Consider the following 18788-nt stretch of genomic DNA (forward strand, 5'->3'; position numbering starts at 1 on the left):
GGACATGAGAAGAGGGAAAGGAATTAAAATACAACATTTCCTGATTTGTTAAGAATACAAAACCAGACCCAACACCATTGCATCAATTCCAACTCACAGCGCTGACCTACGCAGCAGTTTTCAACCTGAGGGGCGCGACCCCTTTGGGGATTGAACAACCCTTTCAAGGGGTCACCCAATTCATAATAGCAACAAAATTATGAAGTACCAACAAAAATCATTTTATGGTTGGGGGGTCACCACAACATGAACTCTATTAAAGGGTTGCAGCATTAGGCAGGTTGAGAACCACTGCTCTATGGGTTTTACAAATCTTTATGGAAGATTTGTAATCAAAATTACAAACCTTTATGGAAGCAGACAGCCTCATCTCTCTCCTGCTGAGCAGCTAATAGGTTGAACCACCAAGTTTGACATCAGCAGCCCAATGCTTACCTGACCATGCCACCAGGACCCTTCTATATACATATAGAGAGACAGATTGTAATATGTAACTTTTAAAACTTCTGGTTATCTATTCCCTTTCTTACTAAAGGGTGGAATGTACTCTACTTGACTAATGGATGTCTCTTCTAGAGAAAAGAGAATGAGGAATGTAATGAGGACCAATTAGTTACTATTTGACCTTCACTGGAAATTAGTCCATTGAATTTGAGGTCACCCATCACCTATTCACAGATGCTTACAGAGCGGGAACAAGTGACTGGTTAAATATTACTATTTGTGGAATAAATGTGAGCCCATGAGGGCCGAAAGGGGAGAGAGGGAGGAGGTAGAGGGAGGGTTGCTGTGGAGAGCATTCTGCAGCGAGCTGTAGCAGGGCTGCTTAGTCACCTTTTACAATTTTAGAGACGTAATGTCTGAGGCATCTAGCAGATCTTGTGTCTCTGCCCCTGCTGGTGGACTTGGTACAGGTTGAGCTGCAATCTGCATTGCCAACGGTTTGAAACCACCTCAGGAGAAAGACGGCTTTCTACTCCCATAAAAAACTAAAGTCGCTACGAGTCAGCATTGATTCAATGACCATGACTTTGCTTTTTGCCTCTTTACGAACAACAACAAAACTCTACCGTTGTGTCCATTTCGACCCATAATGACCCTCTAAGAGCAGACTAGAACCACCCCTGTTGGTTTCTGAGACCATAAATCTTTTTTTTTTATTTCAGTTTTTTTTAACATTTATTATAAATCCATGGACGAATGTGACAATTTGGTTACATTTAAAAAACATTGAAAATGTTATATTTTAAAATATATTTTGGTTGTTATATATATTGATAACTATGAAAGTAAAGAATAAAAACAAATTCTTTTCCTGAAATTAAAAATTCAGGTGTTATAGGGATATTATTCTATCACAGACAATGTACTTCAAGATAGATTTTGAAATTTCCTTATGGATTGTGAATATGAAATTTTCACTGGGGCAGAATAAACTATATTATTCAAAATGACCAATGCCAATCCATTTCAACACACCAATGCCTAGGATATCAATCTTTTGGGGTCCATTTCATTTTTTTTTTCAGTTTTTTTAAACGTTTTATTAGGGGCTCATACAACTCTTATCACAATCCATACATACATCAATTGTGTAAAGCACATCGGTACATTCATTGCCCTCATCATTTTCAAAGCATTTGCTCTCCACTTAAGCCCTTGGCATCAGGTCCTATTCCCCCCCTCTCTGCTCCCCCTCCCTCATGAGCCCTTGATAATTTATAAATTATTATTTTGTCATATCTTTCCCTGTCTGATGTCTCCTTTCACCCCCTTTTCTGTTGTCCGTCCCCCAGGGAGAAGAGACCATAAATCTTTATAAGAGCAGAAAGCCTCACCTTTCTCTTGCAGAGCAGGTTGGTGGTTTAGAACTGCTGACCTCGCAGTTAGCAGACCAACAGGTAACCCACTACAGCACCAGCGCTACCTCTCAGATTTCACAAATCTTTCCTGCCCCAGAACCTGCAGCAGCCTTGGAGGTTAGGATAAAGGTTTATAAAGGTTGAGGCCACTTATCTGTCAACTTCAGCAGGAATACAGAGCGGAACAGTAGAAAGACAAAAGTTTGGGAATGGGTCTCCAAAATCTCATGATGGCCCCTGAGAACTGGCCGCAATTCTCTGCAGGATCGTGATGTTGCATTTCCCAGGTTCCCCGCTTCCACAAAGATGAACTTCACCGGAGCTAGGAGGAGTCATTCATTGCTTTCCATTGGCTCTCTCGACACTAATCAGAGGCTTGTTAAACAAGTTATACAGAAGACAGCAGGTAGCCCATCAAATCCCGCAGAGAGGTGTGACTTCTCCGACTCCACCTCCCCTCCCATTGATTCCTGCTCTCCTGGAAGACCCGCGAGGCCTAGCTCAGCGATTGAAATACTGTATTGAATCAAGCAGTGCAGCAGTGTGCAGGAAAACAAAAATCCAGGCCGGAGTGAAAATCTTTTAAAAATCCAATCCCCCCACCCGCGTTGTTTTCGCCCGCTCTCCCGGGGACACTCGGTCCTTGCTTGTTCTTCTTTCCTGGTGTCTGCAGGATTTACTCACAACAAACCTGATGTCCCGGAGTCGGTTCTGACCCACGGTGACCTTACAGGACAGAGTCGGACAGCTCCAGAGGGCTTCCAAGGCTCTGGTCTTCACTGAGCGACGGTCACGGGAACCCTTAGGTGGAGCCACACCTGAGACTTGGATTAGCAGCCCAGCACTTAACCATTTCGCCACCGGGTTCCTGGGTTTACTCCAGGTGTGCGGACTTGTTGTGGTCCCTCCCCCCGGTTTTGTCTTCTTTGGGTCCTAACTTTGCCTTCCTGTCTGTGCCTGGGAGCGACCCTATTTTGCAAGTTACCACTTGTGAATGAGCTGGCGTTTTGTGAGAATGTTTTGAAATGATGAACCGGACCCCTCCCTCCAGGAGGCTGACTCAGCAACGGTCTGAGCAAAGACTCCACGCATCAATCGTGGGAAAGAGAAAGGAGAGGCGGCGCTCCCTAGGAAGATCTGACTCTTCAATACAGTACAACTGACTCAACGATAGCGAGGAAGGAAGTCACTGGAAAACACACACACACACACACACACACACACACACACAAAACCTGAACTTGTGGTGTAAATATGTGTCCAGTCTAAAAATACTTGATTCTGTAAGGCACTAAGTTTAACACATAGCTATCACTCTCAAAGCATGTTATATCAAGTCACTACCAAAGCATGTTACAAATTTCATTTCATTCATTTTAACGCACGCCCAGAAAGAGAAGGCAGTCGTCAGAACCCTCCCATATTTTTAATGTGGAAACTTAGTCACAGCATAGTTGGACAAAGTGTCCAAAAGCACATAGAACCATCCTGAATTAGACGGTGTTGCTTATAAGAGAGCCACACCAAACGGTGGACTGTGTAAGCAGTTGAAAATGAATCAATAAGTAAAAGACCAAGAATCTCAAACACTTTCTGGAAATGAATATCATTCTAAGGCTGATGGTTTGGGGTTTTTTTTCATAGGCTATTCACCCTTGAAACATGCACATAATGTAGCTATATAAATGGGTCAAGTTAAAAGTGGTTCACCTTTCTAACTCAGAATGCTACCTATTAGCTGGCAGTGCCTTTCACGCAGGGGCTTCACCTGGGGTCTTCTTTGCTGAGGCTGGAAAAACACTTTCTATTTCTCCTTCTTCACCTTACATTTCTTTACCTGAATCGCTCCACAGACATGGTAACCGGTTGGCTGAGAGCAGGACTGTTATTAGATGCTGATGCATTGGTCACACGTTGTCGCAACTCTAAGGACAGCCAAACAAACTCTGTGGACAATAACTCTAAGTACAACAAACCACTGCCCAGGCCTGGGTTATCCTGGACAATTGTTGCCATGCTTGCCCACAGTCACTGGGTCAATCCATCGCATTGAAAGCCTTCCTCTTTCCCACCGAAGGTAGGGACTGGACTCTTCTGATAACATGTCCAAAGTACGTGAGGCAATAGCTCACCTAACAGTTAAAAAAAAAGAGTTCAAAAACTTATGAAGCCATATTGACTGGGGGCAAACGTTGAACCTTCCGAAACTGCCTCTTCATCCATCAAATAAGAGGATAAAGGGATCTATCTATTTCTTAGAGACTTCAACAATGTGACAGTCCTCAGTATAATTCTCAGAAAGTTCTCAACAAAATAATGACTACAAATCTGTTGTAAAGCAAGAAAGTCAAGCCCCTTTGGGGGAGGGGAATCAACAGCTAAAATCCACTATTGAGAAGTTTTAAGAATCAATATATAATAGCCTTTTATTCTCTCCCAAGTTTATAAGGAACAGCGATATGGTCACGGGGGTCAGACAGCTGGAGATCAGAACATCCATTTGGTGACTAGAATAGCAAGGATATACAGCCTGGCTCTGATTTATGGCCACAATAGACTGCAAGGCTTCACCTCTGGCTTAGGGAAGCACAGATGGGCAATTACAGACCTCACCATCATGGGCAGAACCCTAAACTCATAGCAAAGAACAGACTAGGTGGGGCAAGCTTTAAATAAGAAAGGAATCAGGGAAACTGTGAAAGGGAGAGGAGGCATAAGGAAGTTCTTTTGGAATCAGTTCTCTGTAAACCTAAAATGACTAAAAAAATAAACCTGTGTCTATTTTTTTTCTTTTTAGGAGAAAGACTACCTCAATCTTGTTCTATTCTTCCTCTCAGGGATGAGGAGAGGCTAGTATTCTCAGTAAAGCTGAAGTTCTTTCACATGAAAATGTAAGGAGTAGGGTAAAGTTCCCACTCCACCCTCCCTGTACGAGAAACTATGTTCTCAATTGGGTTGCTCTATAAAAACTCCTCATCCCCCATCTCCCTCCATGATACCTTGCCTCTTTCCTAGGGTATGGGGCTCTGAATTCATTTCCAGGTCTATGCTGACACTTCATACTAAGAAAATGAAAAGGCTTTCTTTTTCAAAAACCATCATGGTCACAGTCCTTTGTTCCTCATAAGTCTGATATTAGCCCATATGTCTAATACCAGTCTATAAATTCCTCCTCAGACTCATGCAACGCATACAATGATGCTGAATGCAGGAAGATCACGGGCCAGTGGGTGGAAAGTCTTTGGATCCAGTGGCGCTGGAAGCATCTCAGCGCTGGTGTGGCTCTCCATGTGTCTCCTCCAGCTCCAGGGCTCTGGCTGTATCAGCATAGCTCCATCTGCTTATCAGAAATGTGAAGCAGAGAGTGTGCGTGTCCCACCTCCAGGGAGGAAGACAGGAGTTCCCGGAATCCTCAGGAGAAAGTCATGCCCACACAGAAGCACCATTGGCTATGACCTGACTGACAGGCTAGACTTCACTCCTTCACTCAAGTTGACAGGAGATTATGTAACTGCCATAGCAGGGTATCTACAAATAAGATACCAATTATTTTTATTTTTGACACAATCCTTCTAGCACCATGATGCTTATTGAAAAGCCAACATAAATGTGAAGGAACAATGGGAGAAGAAAGCCACGGAGCACAGCTACAAAAAATGAGACTATAGTGGATTGACATTATTCAAATATTCCTGAGACCTTCCCTGCCATAGAGGGGAAGCAAAAGGTCATTATGCTTCCTGTAATAGAGGGGAAACGAGATAAATATACTTACAGGGATACTACGTTTAAGTTCTGCTCAATGGGCTTTATGGTACATATGTTAGAAATAGCTCCATTCAAAAGAATTAAAATTAGATGCATTTGGTGTTGTGGTAATTACACAATTTCATGTCAACTTGAAGATATACTCATATAAAAGTGTGGGGGTTGAGTTTAGTCTGTCAACCAGTCACAGCTTTTATGTGACTCCTTGTGGGCATGACATTCTCATAAGAAGTGTCCAAGGACATTGGGCCTCCACTCAAGTACTCCCTCAATGCAAGATGACTTTGTTCTATTACATTGGCATTCTATGATGCTCACCTTCCCGACACAACCGCTGAAGACAAAGCAGGTGAATAAGCAAATGTGGTGAAGGAAGCTAATGGTGCCCGGCTATCAAAAGATATAGCATCTGGGGTCTTAAAGGCTTGAAGATAAACAAGCGGCCATCTAGCTCAGAAGCAACAAAGCCCACATGGAAGAAGCACACCAGCCTGTGTGATCATGAGGTGTCGAAGGGATCAGGTATCAGGCATCATCAGAACAAAGAATCATATCACTGTGAATGAGTGGGGGAGTGCGAAGTGGAGACCCAAAGCCAATGTGTAGGCCACTGGACATCCCCTTACAGAAGGGTCTCAGGGAGGAGACTAGCCAGTCGGGGTGCGATATAGCAACGATGAAAAATATAACTTTCTTGTATGAGTCCCTAATAAAATGTATATATGTGTGTGTATATATATACATAAACATATGTATACATATATATAAAACTTTCCTCTAGTTCCTAAATGCTTCCTCCCCTCTGATTATCATGATCCCAATTCTACCTTGCAAGTCTGGCTAGACCAGAGGATGAACACTGGTACAGATAGGAACTGGAAACACAGGGAATCCAGGGCAGATGATCCCTTCAGGACCAGTGGTATGAGTGGCTGTACTGGGAGGGTAGAGGGAGGGTGGGTTGGAAAGGGGGAACCGAGTACAAGGATCTACATATAACCTCCTCTGTGGGGGATGGACAACAGAAAAGGGGGTGAAGGGAGACATCGGACAGTGCAAGGTATGACAAAATAATTATAAATTATCAAGGGTTTATGAGTGAGGGAGGAGCGGGGAGGGAGGAGAAAAAATGAGGAGCTGATGCCAGCGGCTTATGTGGAGAGCAAATGTTTTGAGAATGATGAGGGCAATGAATGTACAACTGTGCTTTGCACAATGGATGTATGTATGGATTGTGATGAGTTGTATGAGCCCCTAATAAAATGATTTTTTTTTAAGTGTCCTAGGAACCTCCACTTCTCTCTGCCTTCACCTTCCTGCTTCTGGCCGTTCTGAGACCTGATGTTTCCACCACCATTGAATCCACACAACTTGGTACCCACCAACCTGTGATAGCCCTGTATTCTGCATCGTTGCTTGTGACTACATGAGTCTGAAGAGGGATTTATAGGCTATTATCAGAATTATGGGCTTGAGTTGACCTGGATTGGGGTATTTTCTCAATTCTTAATTAGTTCCTGATACAAAGCTCTCTCTTTCACATATAAAGTGTCACCGGCTTTTTTTTCCCAATCATTTTATTGGGGGCTGGTACAACTCTTATCACAATCCATACATGCATCCATTGTGTCAAGCACATTTTTACATTTGTTGTTATCGTCATTCTCAAAACATTTTCTTTCTACTTGAGTCCTTGGTATCAGTTTCTCATTTTCCTCTCCCTCCCTCCACCCTTCTTCCCTCATAAACCCATGATAATTTATAAATTATTATTTTTTCATGTCTTACACTGGCTGATGTCTCCCTTCACTCACTTTTCTGTGGTCTTCTCCCAGGGAGGGGCTTATATGTAGATCGTTGTGATTGGTTCCCCCTTTCTCCCCCACCTTCCCCTCCTGGTATCTCTACTCTCATTATCGGTCCTGAGGGGCTTATCTGTCCTGGATTCCCTGTGTTTCCAGCTCTGATCTGTACCAGTGTACATCCTCTGGTCTAGCCAGATTTGTAAGGTAGAATTGGGATCATGATAAATGGGGGGGGGGCATTGAAGAACTAGAGTAAAAGTTGTATGTTTCATCACTGCTACACTACACCCTACTGACTCACCTCCTCCCCTCCAACCTTCTCTAAGGGGATGTCCAGTTTCCTACAGATGGATTTTTGGTCTCCACTCCACACTCCGTCTCATTCACAATGATATGATTTTTTGTTCATTGATGCCTGATACCTGATCCATTTGATACCTCATAATAACACAGACTGGTGTGCTTCTACCATGTGGGCTTTGTTGCTTCTCACCTTCAAGTCTTTAATACACAAGATGCTATATCTTTTCATAGCTGAGCACCATCAGCTTTCTTCACTACATTTGCTTATGAACCCTCTTTGTCTTTGTCTTCAGTGTTTGTGTCAGGAAGATGAGCATCATGGAATGCCAGTTTAATAGAACAAACTGTTCTTGAATTGAGGGAGTACTTGAGTAGAGACCTAATGTCCAGCTGTTACCTTAATACTAAACCAAAAATATATGCACATAGATCTATTTTCCCATCATCACATATAAAAATATTTACATATGTACATGCCTATATTTAGACCTCTATAAATGCCCCTTGCCTCCTAGTTCCTTCCTCTATTTCCTTTTACTTTCCTCTTGTCCCACTAACATGTTCAGCCTTCATTTAGGTTGCAGTAATTCCTCTCGGTTACATTGCCCTTGATCAAGCCCTATCAGGCCTCCTGGAAAAAAAATTTTTTAAAAGAATCTGTCTTAGAAGAAGTTCAATTATAATGTTACTTAAATATGAGTATAGAGAAATAAAATGCTTTGCAAATAATGGCGGCAATGGATGAATGTATGGATTGTGATAAGAGTTGTACCAGGCCCCAATAAAAGTATTTAATTTTTTTAAGTGAGTATAAGTACTCATGTACTTCGGAAATGTTATCAGGAGAGACCAGTCTCTGGGAAAGGAGCTCAAGCTTGGAATAGTAGAGTCAGCAAAAACGGAAAAGGTCCTTAGCAAGATGGACTGACACAGTGGCTACAGCAGGTGTTTCCAGCATAGCAACGTTTGTGAAGACAGTGCAGGACCTGACAGTGTTTCTTCTCTTGAACGTAGGCTTCTAAGGCTCCGAGTCAACTTGACAGCTTCTAGCAACAGGCAAAAGTTGTGACCACTATCTTAATTAAAGTTTGTGAGAAGGAAAGGTGATCCACTCCACTAAAAGTACGGTCACCTCTGAGAGTGTTTCCACTAAGAATCATCACTATGCTGAGATGAACCTTCAATACAAATCACCTGTCTGGCGATTGGTCGGTAAATGTGTGCTTGTTAGTGTCAGGCAGGTGGGACTGATTGAAATTAAGTAAACAGGAAACATAATTGTTGGGTTGCCTTTCCACCTGTCCTTTCTTTCGTATTCTTTCATGGTTGCCAGAATCTACTTCCCAGGACTTCTGTGAAAATGCCAGAAATGACCTTCCCTGATTCCCTTGCACCTAAGGGTAAAAAGACAATACAATGCTAATTAAAAGGAGCTCTGGTGGCAGAGTGAGCTGTGAACTACAAGGTCAGCTGTTTAAACCCACCAGCCACCCCTCAGAAGAAGGCTGAGGCTGCCTACTTCTCTAAGGATTTCGAGTCTCAGAAACTCAGGGGCCGCTGAGTCAGAACTAACTAGATGGCAGTGGGTTTGATGTTGTTGTTCTAACCAAGAAGATATCAGGGAAGATCTTCTGAGAGTTCTGGGGGGAAAGGAATTCTGTGATAATAAAAATAATAATAACCACAAGAAGTAAAGTTTATTTGTTCCTTGGGCACCAGGACTGAAGAGAAAACTGGAGGCTCTTCAAAGCGAGTACAGGCCTAATTTAAACTTCAGAAGGGTAGATGCGCCAGATCTGTGTTTACTCTGAGAGAGAGCCTCACAGATCAAAGTGCTGCGTCTATCTCTTTAGACATTCACCAAACACTATAGGAAATAAGAAACCAGGAAAGCATTTTGAAGAAAGATTAAAATTCTGAGAAAACTGCCGTGCCCACTCAGAAAAGAGTTGATGGTGAATAGGTTGCTCTGGGACATCAAAATTACCCAGGGAGCCCGAGAAGAGGCTTTATTGCTTAGGGAGTTTCTTCAACAGGATTATATATCATGTTTTCAGAAAATAATGTGATGGGTATAGCAACTTCAGTTAGTTATCATATAGTAAAATTGCAATCACTTCTTTAGCTTTCTCCATATCAGAAGACCACCAGGAGACTGTTTGCTGTATCAGTCACCTCTTATATGCCCCTTCCAGTTCTCTCGGTCTTAACTCTCTTGGCGACCTTTGACCTTTGTCCAGCACAGCCATCACTGTGGCAGCCAACTCTGTAGGAATTCCAATCAACTTCACTTGGGCATAAGCCAAGTGCATCTCACTTCATGCATACATTTTACCTCCTGTACTGTGACATTCCTGTTGATACTGAAGTATGAAGCACTTCCATGGACAGACTTGGCATCCAGTTATGCCCCATCAGGAAATGCAGGGCCATTAACATCCAGTAGGGAACATGTTTGACTAGTGGCAGACCTGAGAAACAAATGATTCTTCTTCGTTACTTGTCTGGGAAGGTTGTCTGAGAAGCAATAATTTACAAGTATCTCAACAAACACGTCCACAAAGAACCAGTTGCTCTTGGTAAATGTAATGGCTAACGTTATGTATCAACTTGCTTAGGCCAGGATTCTCAGTAGTTTGGCAGCTTATGTACTGATGTAGTTGGACAGTTATGCAATTATCTAGTTATCCTCCATTTGTGGTTATGATATGATTACCTCCATATGATCTGATGTTATCAATCAGTTGTGGGGAATTTGCTTGGGGGTGTGACTTCCACCCAATATACATGACTAATCAGCCAAAGTTTGTTGTCTTTTTTTCCCCTTCATTGTGCATCCAGTTCATCATCATCTGATTCCGTTTCTTAGTACTTGAGCCAGTGGCCTGTGATATTGTCCACCAATCTTGGGATTCATCACCCTTGAAGACTGTGAGCCATCAGTCTGCCATCTTACCAACTAATCTTAGTATCCTTTAGCCTTTCCAGGCTACATGCCAGTCATCTGCCATCTGACCTGTGGTCTTGGGTTCATCACCTTCTGCAGCTCTGTGGGTTAGAAGAAGCCTCCAGCCTGATGGCTGACCCACGGACGTAGGAATTGCCAGCCTCTACAATTCTGTAAGTCATTTGCTTGTGAAAATTCCTTCTATAAAAATGTAAATGAAAGGGTGAACCGATCTTGGAGATCTATGTGTAACCTCCTCTCTGGGAGATGGGCAATGGGAAGGTGAGTGAGGGGAGACACTGGGCAGTGTAAGATAAGATAAAATAATTATTTATAAACTATTAAGGGAGCAGGGGGAGGTGGGGAGCAGGGAGGGAGGGGCAGGGAAAACAAAAAGGAAACCGAGCTGATTCTAGGAACCCAAGTGGAAAGCGAATTTTGAGAATGACGAGTGCAACGAATGTATAAGGATGCTTTGCTCAATTGATGTATGTATGGATTGTGATAAGAGTTGTATGAGCCCCAATAAAAAGATTTATTCAAAAAAATATATATATATACTATTAAAGTTATAATATTATATTTTTAAAAATTAACCACTGGGGGGGGGGGGAGAAGAGGTATAGAACCCCCAATAAAGTGATTTTTTTACTTTAAAAAAATGTAAATGGGTAAGTTTGACTGATTGACTTCTCTAGAGAATCCTTCCTACATTTGTTACCAAGTAGTTGTAGAGAAACAAATCAAAACGATAATTTTTTTCTGAATTGGTTCTGAAATCTGACTAATCTGCCTCCATTGGTAAAGAGGGTGCTGCCATAGTGTGTGGTGGAAATCTGGTCTGTAACATATCACTACCAATAGATCAAGTATTGATGAGAAACAAGGCTCTAGGTAATCACGTTTGATACATTTCTACAATTTTATGAGATTGAGAGGTGTAGGCACAGGGAAATTTGTTGGTCCCACTTACGGGAGATATCATGGTGAGAAAAAGAAAAACCAGCTCATTAGTTAGTCATGACTCAAGTGCCACATAAAAACCTTCAATGTTGGCACTTACACTCTGACAGAAAGCCTTATTTCTTGTAGCAACAGAGTTGATATTGCCAAAACCCAAACCCAGAGTCCTATGATAGAAAATGACTGAATTACAACATCAATTAAATTCTAACTTCAAATAGTGCCTGAAGTTAAAGCAAGGGCATTGACTGGAAAGAGATAGGATCCTAAAACTTGGGATGGGCACATATAGGCAGATAATCAGCAAGATGAGGCTACTAAAGTCCTAAATCCACCATCTGTTTTTGTCTTTAGACCTTTAACTACACTTAAGGCCCAAAGGGCAAAGTACAAAGTGGACCCAGGAGAGGTGTACTATGCTCCAGGAGAATTGCTTCATGTGTCTAATATGTATGAACAGAAACTTGGAGGACATGTATGAGAATGACTGCCAACGGGGTGGAATAATGGTGCAAGGAATATGAAGTTGGATCAGTGTGAGTTACTGATTTGGGTCCACTAAGCACAGATTTTTTTATTCAATGTTTCAGTCTAAGAGGTTAAGAAAGGATCTTATTGTTTATTGGGTTGTTTCACTGAACTATAAATTATGCAGTGACTACTAATTCATGAAATTTGCTTGCTGAAAATGAGGAATACTTGAAGCACTTACAGATGAATATCAAGGATTGAAGCCTTCAATAGATTACAACTCAATGTAAAAACAACAACAACCCAATCTCACAGGTGGACCAATAGTGATAAACATAATGATAAACAGAGGAAAGTTGATATTGTCAAGATCCACAGTCACTGTTCATGGAGGCAGCAGTAAAAAGATCAAATAACCCATTACACTAGGTAAATCTGCAGTGCATTACCTCTTTGGTATGCCTAGCCCAAGCCATGGTATTTTCAATCACCTCACATGCTTGGGGAAGATGAACATCAAAGAAGCAAGACCAAAGAAGAATGGATGCATTTGAACTTGGTGCTGGTAAAGAGTATTAAAAGTACCACGGACTGCCAAAAGAACAGACAAATCTGTCTTGGAAGAAGCATAGCCAGAATTCTCGTTAGAAGCAAGAATGGTAAGACTTCATCTTATATATGTTGTCAACATGTTGTCAGGAGAGACCGGTTACCAGGAAAGACATCATGCTTAGTAAAGTAGAGAAGCAGTAAAAAAGAGTAAGACCTTTGACAAGATGAATTGACACAATGGCTGCATTGATGGACTCAGATATAACAAGAATTAAGAGTTGGCGTAAGACGGAGTAGTGTTGCACTCTATTGTACATAGGTTTGCTGTGATTCAAAACTGACTCGACGGCACCTAATTACCATCATCAAGTCACTGCATGGGAGTTAAAAAGACAATGGATCAAAGAGTCAGAGAAAACGATTGCCTTTCACCATAGCATCTCATGCAGGACCTCCTCAGAACAGAGCAAATGAGATTCCTCAACAGGCCATGCTCACAGAATTCACTGATCCTACCATAGTCCCAGCATCTTGAAACAACAGGCCTAATAGAAGACCGGCCTCCTAAAGACCCAGTCATACTACCAAGACCTTCTAGGTTTGGGGAAATGTTTTTCAAAACGTTCTAGAGATCCCCTAATGTGGCAGAATTCGGTTTGTAAGAGTTGAAGAACAGGTTCTTGTTTCATTTTGTTAATGTCAGCTGGTGGGGGGTGTCTCTTCTCATGTGCCCTCCTCTCGCTTCAAATGCCGCAGTGGAATATCCAAAGTTTTTATGCTATGCATTTCTCGGAGCTCTCTGTCTCCAACTTCTAGACCCATATCTAAAGGGTCTGTGTGGCTAAATCAAGATAATCGTCCAATCGGAAAGTGAAATTACTTGAAATTCAATTGTTGTTGTTAGGTGCCATCAAGTGGATTCCTACCCAGATCGATCGTACGTATAACAAAACTAAATAGTTCCCGGTCTTGTATTGTTCTTATGTTTGAGCCTATCGATGCAGACTGTGTCAATTCATCTTTGCAAAGGCCTCCCTCTTTTTCATGGCCTCCCTACTTTACCAAGCATGATGTCCTTCTCCAGGAACTGGTCTCTTCTGACATGTCCAAAGTGCATGAGACAAGGACAAAAGAGAAATGTGACAGTTCTGGAAGATGGTGCCGATGTACAATCTCCTGCCTAGAACTCCCATTGTGTGGTCCAGAAATCAACAAAAACAAAACTTGGAGCTCCAGAGCAGGCCGGAGATCTGGAGCAGGCTGGAGATCCAGACAGAGCTCTTGTCTTCCCTTGGCTGTGAATACTGAGCTGTGGTAGTTACATAATCTTGTGTCTACTTGAGGATATTAAGAGTGAAGGAGTGGAGCCTAGCCTGTCAATCAGGTTACAGCCTGATGATGCCTCCTTGTGGGCATGATCTTCTCATGAGGATTTCTGAGACCTTCTTTTCTTTCTCCCTGGAGGGGGGTCACACCCTCTCTCCGCTTCAGCTTCCTGTGGACAAGTTACATGGAGCCACGCTGATGGCAGTCAAGTGCCAAGATGCTTTTGTCACCAGTAGAGCCACAAGATTTTGCACTCACTGGCCAGTGATCTTCCTGTATTTGGTATCATTGCATGTGCTTCATGAGTCTGAAGAGTAATTTATGGACTAGTATCAGATATATGGGCTAATATCAGACATGTGGACTTGATCTGGACTGGTCTGGGATGTTTTTGTTGTTTAAAGGGATTTTTAAAATATACAATTATTCTTTAATGTAAAGTCCTTTCTTACATATATAGGAATGACAATGAATTTGTTTCTCTAGTCAACCTGGTCTAAACACAAACTAAGTCAATTTCTGAATTTCTGAGGATGTACCCAGCAGATGGCAGCAAAGTGGTCAAAGAGCCAGCCCTTGCATGCCCTTCAACCCCAAACATCAGAAATACAGCCAATGAGACCCCAAACAAAACAACCTAAAAATATGTATGTAAAATAAAAATAAAACAAGATACATGAAATGAAGCCTTGCAATCCTTGCTTCTCTAAGGAGCATTCTGGCTGTACTTCTTCCAAGATAGATTTGTTTATTCCTTTGGCAGTCCATGGTACTTTCAATACTTTTCACTAGCACCATAATTCAAAACATCAATCCTTCTTGGGTATTCCTTATTCAATGTCCAACTTTCACATGCATATGAAGCAACTTAAAATATTATGGCTTGGGCCAGTCACAACTTAGTCCTCAAAATAACTCCATTGCTTTTCAACACTTTAAAGAGATCTTCTACAGCAGATTTACCCAACACAATGTGTCATTTGATCTCTTGACTTCTGCTTCCATAAGCATCGATTATGGATTCAAGCAAGGCTAAATCTATAAAATTCCTTTTGCCATATTATACAATATAGTTATGGGGGTATTTTCTCATGAAAAAGCATTGGAGATCATCTTAAAATTCTGCTTAACACACTTATCCCACAAATACTTGGAGCAAAAGCGTCCATACAAAGTAGACTCTCAGGATGAGGTTTTGATGTTAGATTATTGATCCGAATGTAATGGGGTTGGGATTATAATGGGATTCTGAAATAAATGTGGTTGAAATCCCTGGCTTGAGATAGCAACACTACTGTTAAGATTTGACCTACATGTAATTGATACTAGGGAGAAATAGACAGTGAGGCGATGGGATAAGCAGTGGCTTTACGGTTGGATGGTATAAGTGCAATGGGTACATAAAAATTGTGACATAAAAACAAAAATATTGTGGCATGGCCTTACCTCTATTAATAGAATTGGAGATCTTGAAAAAGAAAATGATAGGCACAGGCTAACCAACTGCCACTTCAAACTATGCTTTGAACACCAGGGTGCCTTTAAAACAACTTTTATGAAAACTCTGAAGTCCTGCAGACTTTCTGAGGAGATAAGGCTGTGTGTCATTTTGTGTGTGTATGTCATTTGTATTGTCAGCAGTATGAGGGGCAACCACTTGAATGCTGTTGACCACCACTAGATCAATGTGGCAAGTCCCTGAATTTTTATGGCATTCAGCTCTCATTTTCTGACACACATGCTTCTAACAGGGCATCCTCCTGCACCCTAAGTCCAATTATCATGGTGTCATGTGGTGATCTGATAATTGTTAACAGGATTGTGTTAGTCTGGGTAGACTAGAGAAACAAATTCATAGACACTCATAGGTGTATAGGAAAGAGCATTAAGGGCTCATACAACTCTTATCACAATCCATACATACATCAATTGTGTAAAGCACATTTGTACATTCAATGCCCTCATCATTCTCAAAACATTGGATCTCCACTTAAGTCCCTGGCGTCCTCATTTTTCCCCTTCCCTCCCTTTTCCACCCTCCCTCATGAACCCTTGATAATTTATAAATTATTACTTTGTCATATCTTGCACTGTCCGATGTCTCCCTTCACCCATTTTTCTGTTGTCTGATTAGGCCTCTGACCGCATCAAGCCAGAGCCAGGCTTTCTGTCAGCCACTTTGAGCTCTGTCAGCCACTTTGACCTCTGTCAGCCACTTTGACCTCTGTCAGCCATTTTCACTAAGCAGGTCTGAGAAATTCAAGGGGCAATTTTGTCCCCTGAATTCAAAATATACATTAATCACATTTTCATTTTCACCATTTCACACAGGAATAACCAAAGACTACAACCAAACAAAATAATCAAAACTTTAACTTCCCATATTCTTTCCAGAAAACAATCCAGTAAACTGCATGGCCATTTCTGACTTCTGGCTAGTCAAAGAAGAAAAAGTACCATGAGGGAGAGATCTAACAAGCATCTGTTCTCCATCTTTATGATTTGTTTCTCTAGTACCCCACTCCCAAGGTACCATAATGTGTTAGTCTAGGTAGACTAGAGAAACAAATTCATACAGACACTCGTATGTTTATAAGAAAGAGCTTTATATACGAGAGCAACTGAATATTGATTAAACATCATAGCCCGGTCCAGATCTAGTCCATAAGTACTATACTAGCCCATCTGTCCAATACCAATCTATAAAGGCCTCTTCAGACTCACGAAACACATGAAATGACGCTGACTACAGGAAGATCACAGGTCAGTAGGTGGAAAGTCTTGTGGATCCAGTGCAGTGGAAGCATCTCACCACTGGCAAGGTGGCTTCTCCAGCTCAGGACAGTAGTGTAGCTCCATGTGTCTTATCTCAGAAACACAGAAGGCCTCCTCTATAGGGTCACCGTGGGTCAGTATCTACTCAATGGCAGTAACTTCGATTTGTTTGTGTGTGTGTTCTTTTATTTGTTTGTTTTTAAGACCCTTGCTGTTGTGGTAGGTTACATAATCGGGCTGCTAATTTCAAAGTCAGCAGTGCAAATCCACCAGCTGCTCTTTGGGAGAATGATGACGCTTTCTACTCTGGTAAAGATTCACTTGGTAAAATTTTACCCTGTCCTGTAGAATGGCTAGAAGTAAAAACTGACCCAATGGCAGTGAGTTTCGTAGGAGAAGCCCTGGAGGTCCAATGGGCTACTTGTTGGACTGCTAAGCCCTAGGTCAGCAGTTTGGATCTGTCACCCACTCCTCAGGAGAAAGATGAGACGTCCCGCTCCCATACAGATCTGCAACCTCAGAAACCCACCGGGGCAGTTCTGCTCTGTCCTATAGGGTCAGTCATGTTTTGTCATGATGTAAAGAAAACAATACATAATTCTTCAAAATTGTCTTCCCTCATTAACATAAACTCATCGTCCCCTCAAAGTCCCATATAATCTTTCAAGCTGTTGGTTTTCAGGTTGATCCCAAATTGACACTTCTTAAAAGAACATAGTGTTCAAGAAATACATGTTTTATCATTGCTGTTAGGTGCCATCGAGTCAGTTCTGACTCATAGCAACTCTGTACACCAGTATGAAACACAGCCCAGTCCTGCGCCATCCTCACAATTGTTCTCATTTTTGAGCCCATTGTTGCAGCCACTGTGTCCGTCCGTCTCATCCAGGGCCTTTCTCTTCTTGGCTGCCCCTCCACTTTACTAAGCATGATGTCCTTCTCCAGGGTGGACCTCTCCTGGTGCCATGTTCAAAGTACATAAGATGAAGTGTGGGATACCAGCTTCCATAGTCTAACGGGTCCAAGGAGTGGTTGTGTACTTGAGGGGTAAAATTAAAGAGACAGACAAGATAAAGCATGTAGGTGATCACCTCCTCGGGGATCATCATGACCTCAGGAGCCATGCAGAGAGAGCGAATATATTTCCAACCAATGCTTATCTATACGTTAGGGGCATGCCAGTCCCTGAGTTACAGGTAACCACATGTGTAACAGGAAGGGGTTGTACAATAGGCATATGTGCTACAGGAAGAAATACAGGTAACAAGATAGGCGGGTTCTAGAGTCAAGATAGTAGCCTAACCTTAGTTGTCCCTGAGTTGGCTTGCCCTTAGGTGTCTTTGGAGTCTCCTTTGGGCTACCCTTATCTGAAGGAAGTGGGCTCTACTTAGGGTGGGACAGACTATAGGGTCTGATTGCCTTAGATGGCGGACAATCTTCAGGCAGTTAACCTTTAAGCAGTTGACCTCCATGTGTGTAGTCAGTGACCATGTGTTAGCAACCATCACCTTAGGTTTGGCATAAATAATGGGAGACAACCTGGGGATTGCCTTTTCTGAGTTCTGGTTCCCACAATGAAGTCCCACCGTCCTTGCCTAAGGAACATTCCGGCCATAGTTCTTCAAAGACAGATCTGTTTGTTCTTCGGCGGTCTGTGATAATTTCAGTATTCCTCACCAACACCACCACCACCAAGCTAGAACTTTTAAAGGATTTGGAAGATTCAAATTCTCTGATTTGTTTATCTAAATATTCCTATTTTAACAAGCTGATATCAACTTTATTTCAATTCATGGCAATACCTGTGTATCTGAGTACAACTGTAGTCCATGGTTGATTTTTCCGAAGTATATCACCAGGTCTTCTTTCCAAGGCACCTAAGGGTGATCTTCCAACCTTTTGGTTAACTGCTGAACATGTGTCAGGCAGGAACTTCATCCCTATTCTACACTCAGGAACCCACTTGTTTCCTACCAGGAACCTGACTCCGACAGAGGAAGTCTCTTAGCACGTAGT

This window comes from Tenrec ecaudatus, chromosome 7, assembly GCF_050624435.1.
Source record: "Tenrec ecaudatus isolate mTenEca1 chromosome 7, mTenEca1.hap1, whole genome shotgun sequence".
Classification (NCBI taxonomy): domain Eukaryota; kingdom Metazoa; phylum Chordata; class Mammalia; order Afrosoricida; family Tenrecidae; genus Tenrec; species Tenrec ecaudatus.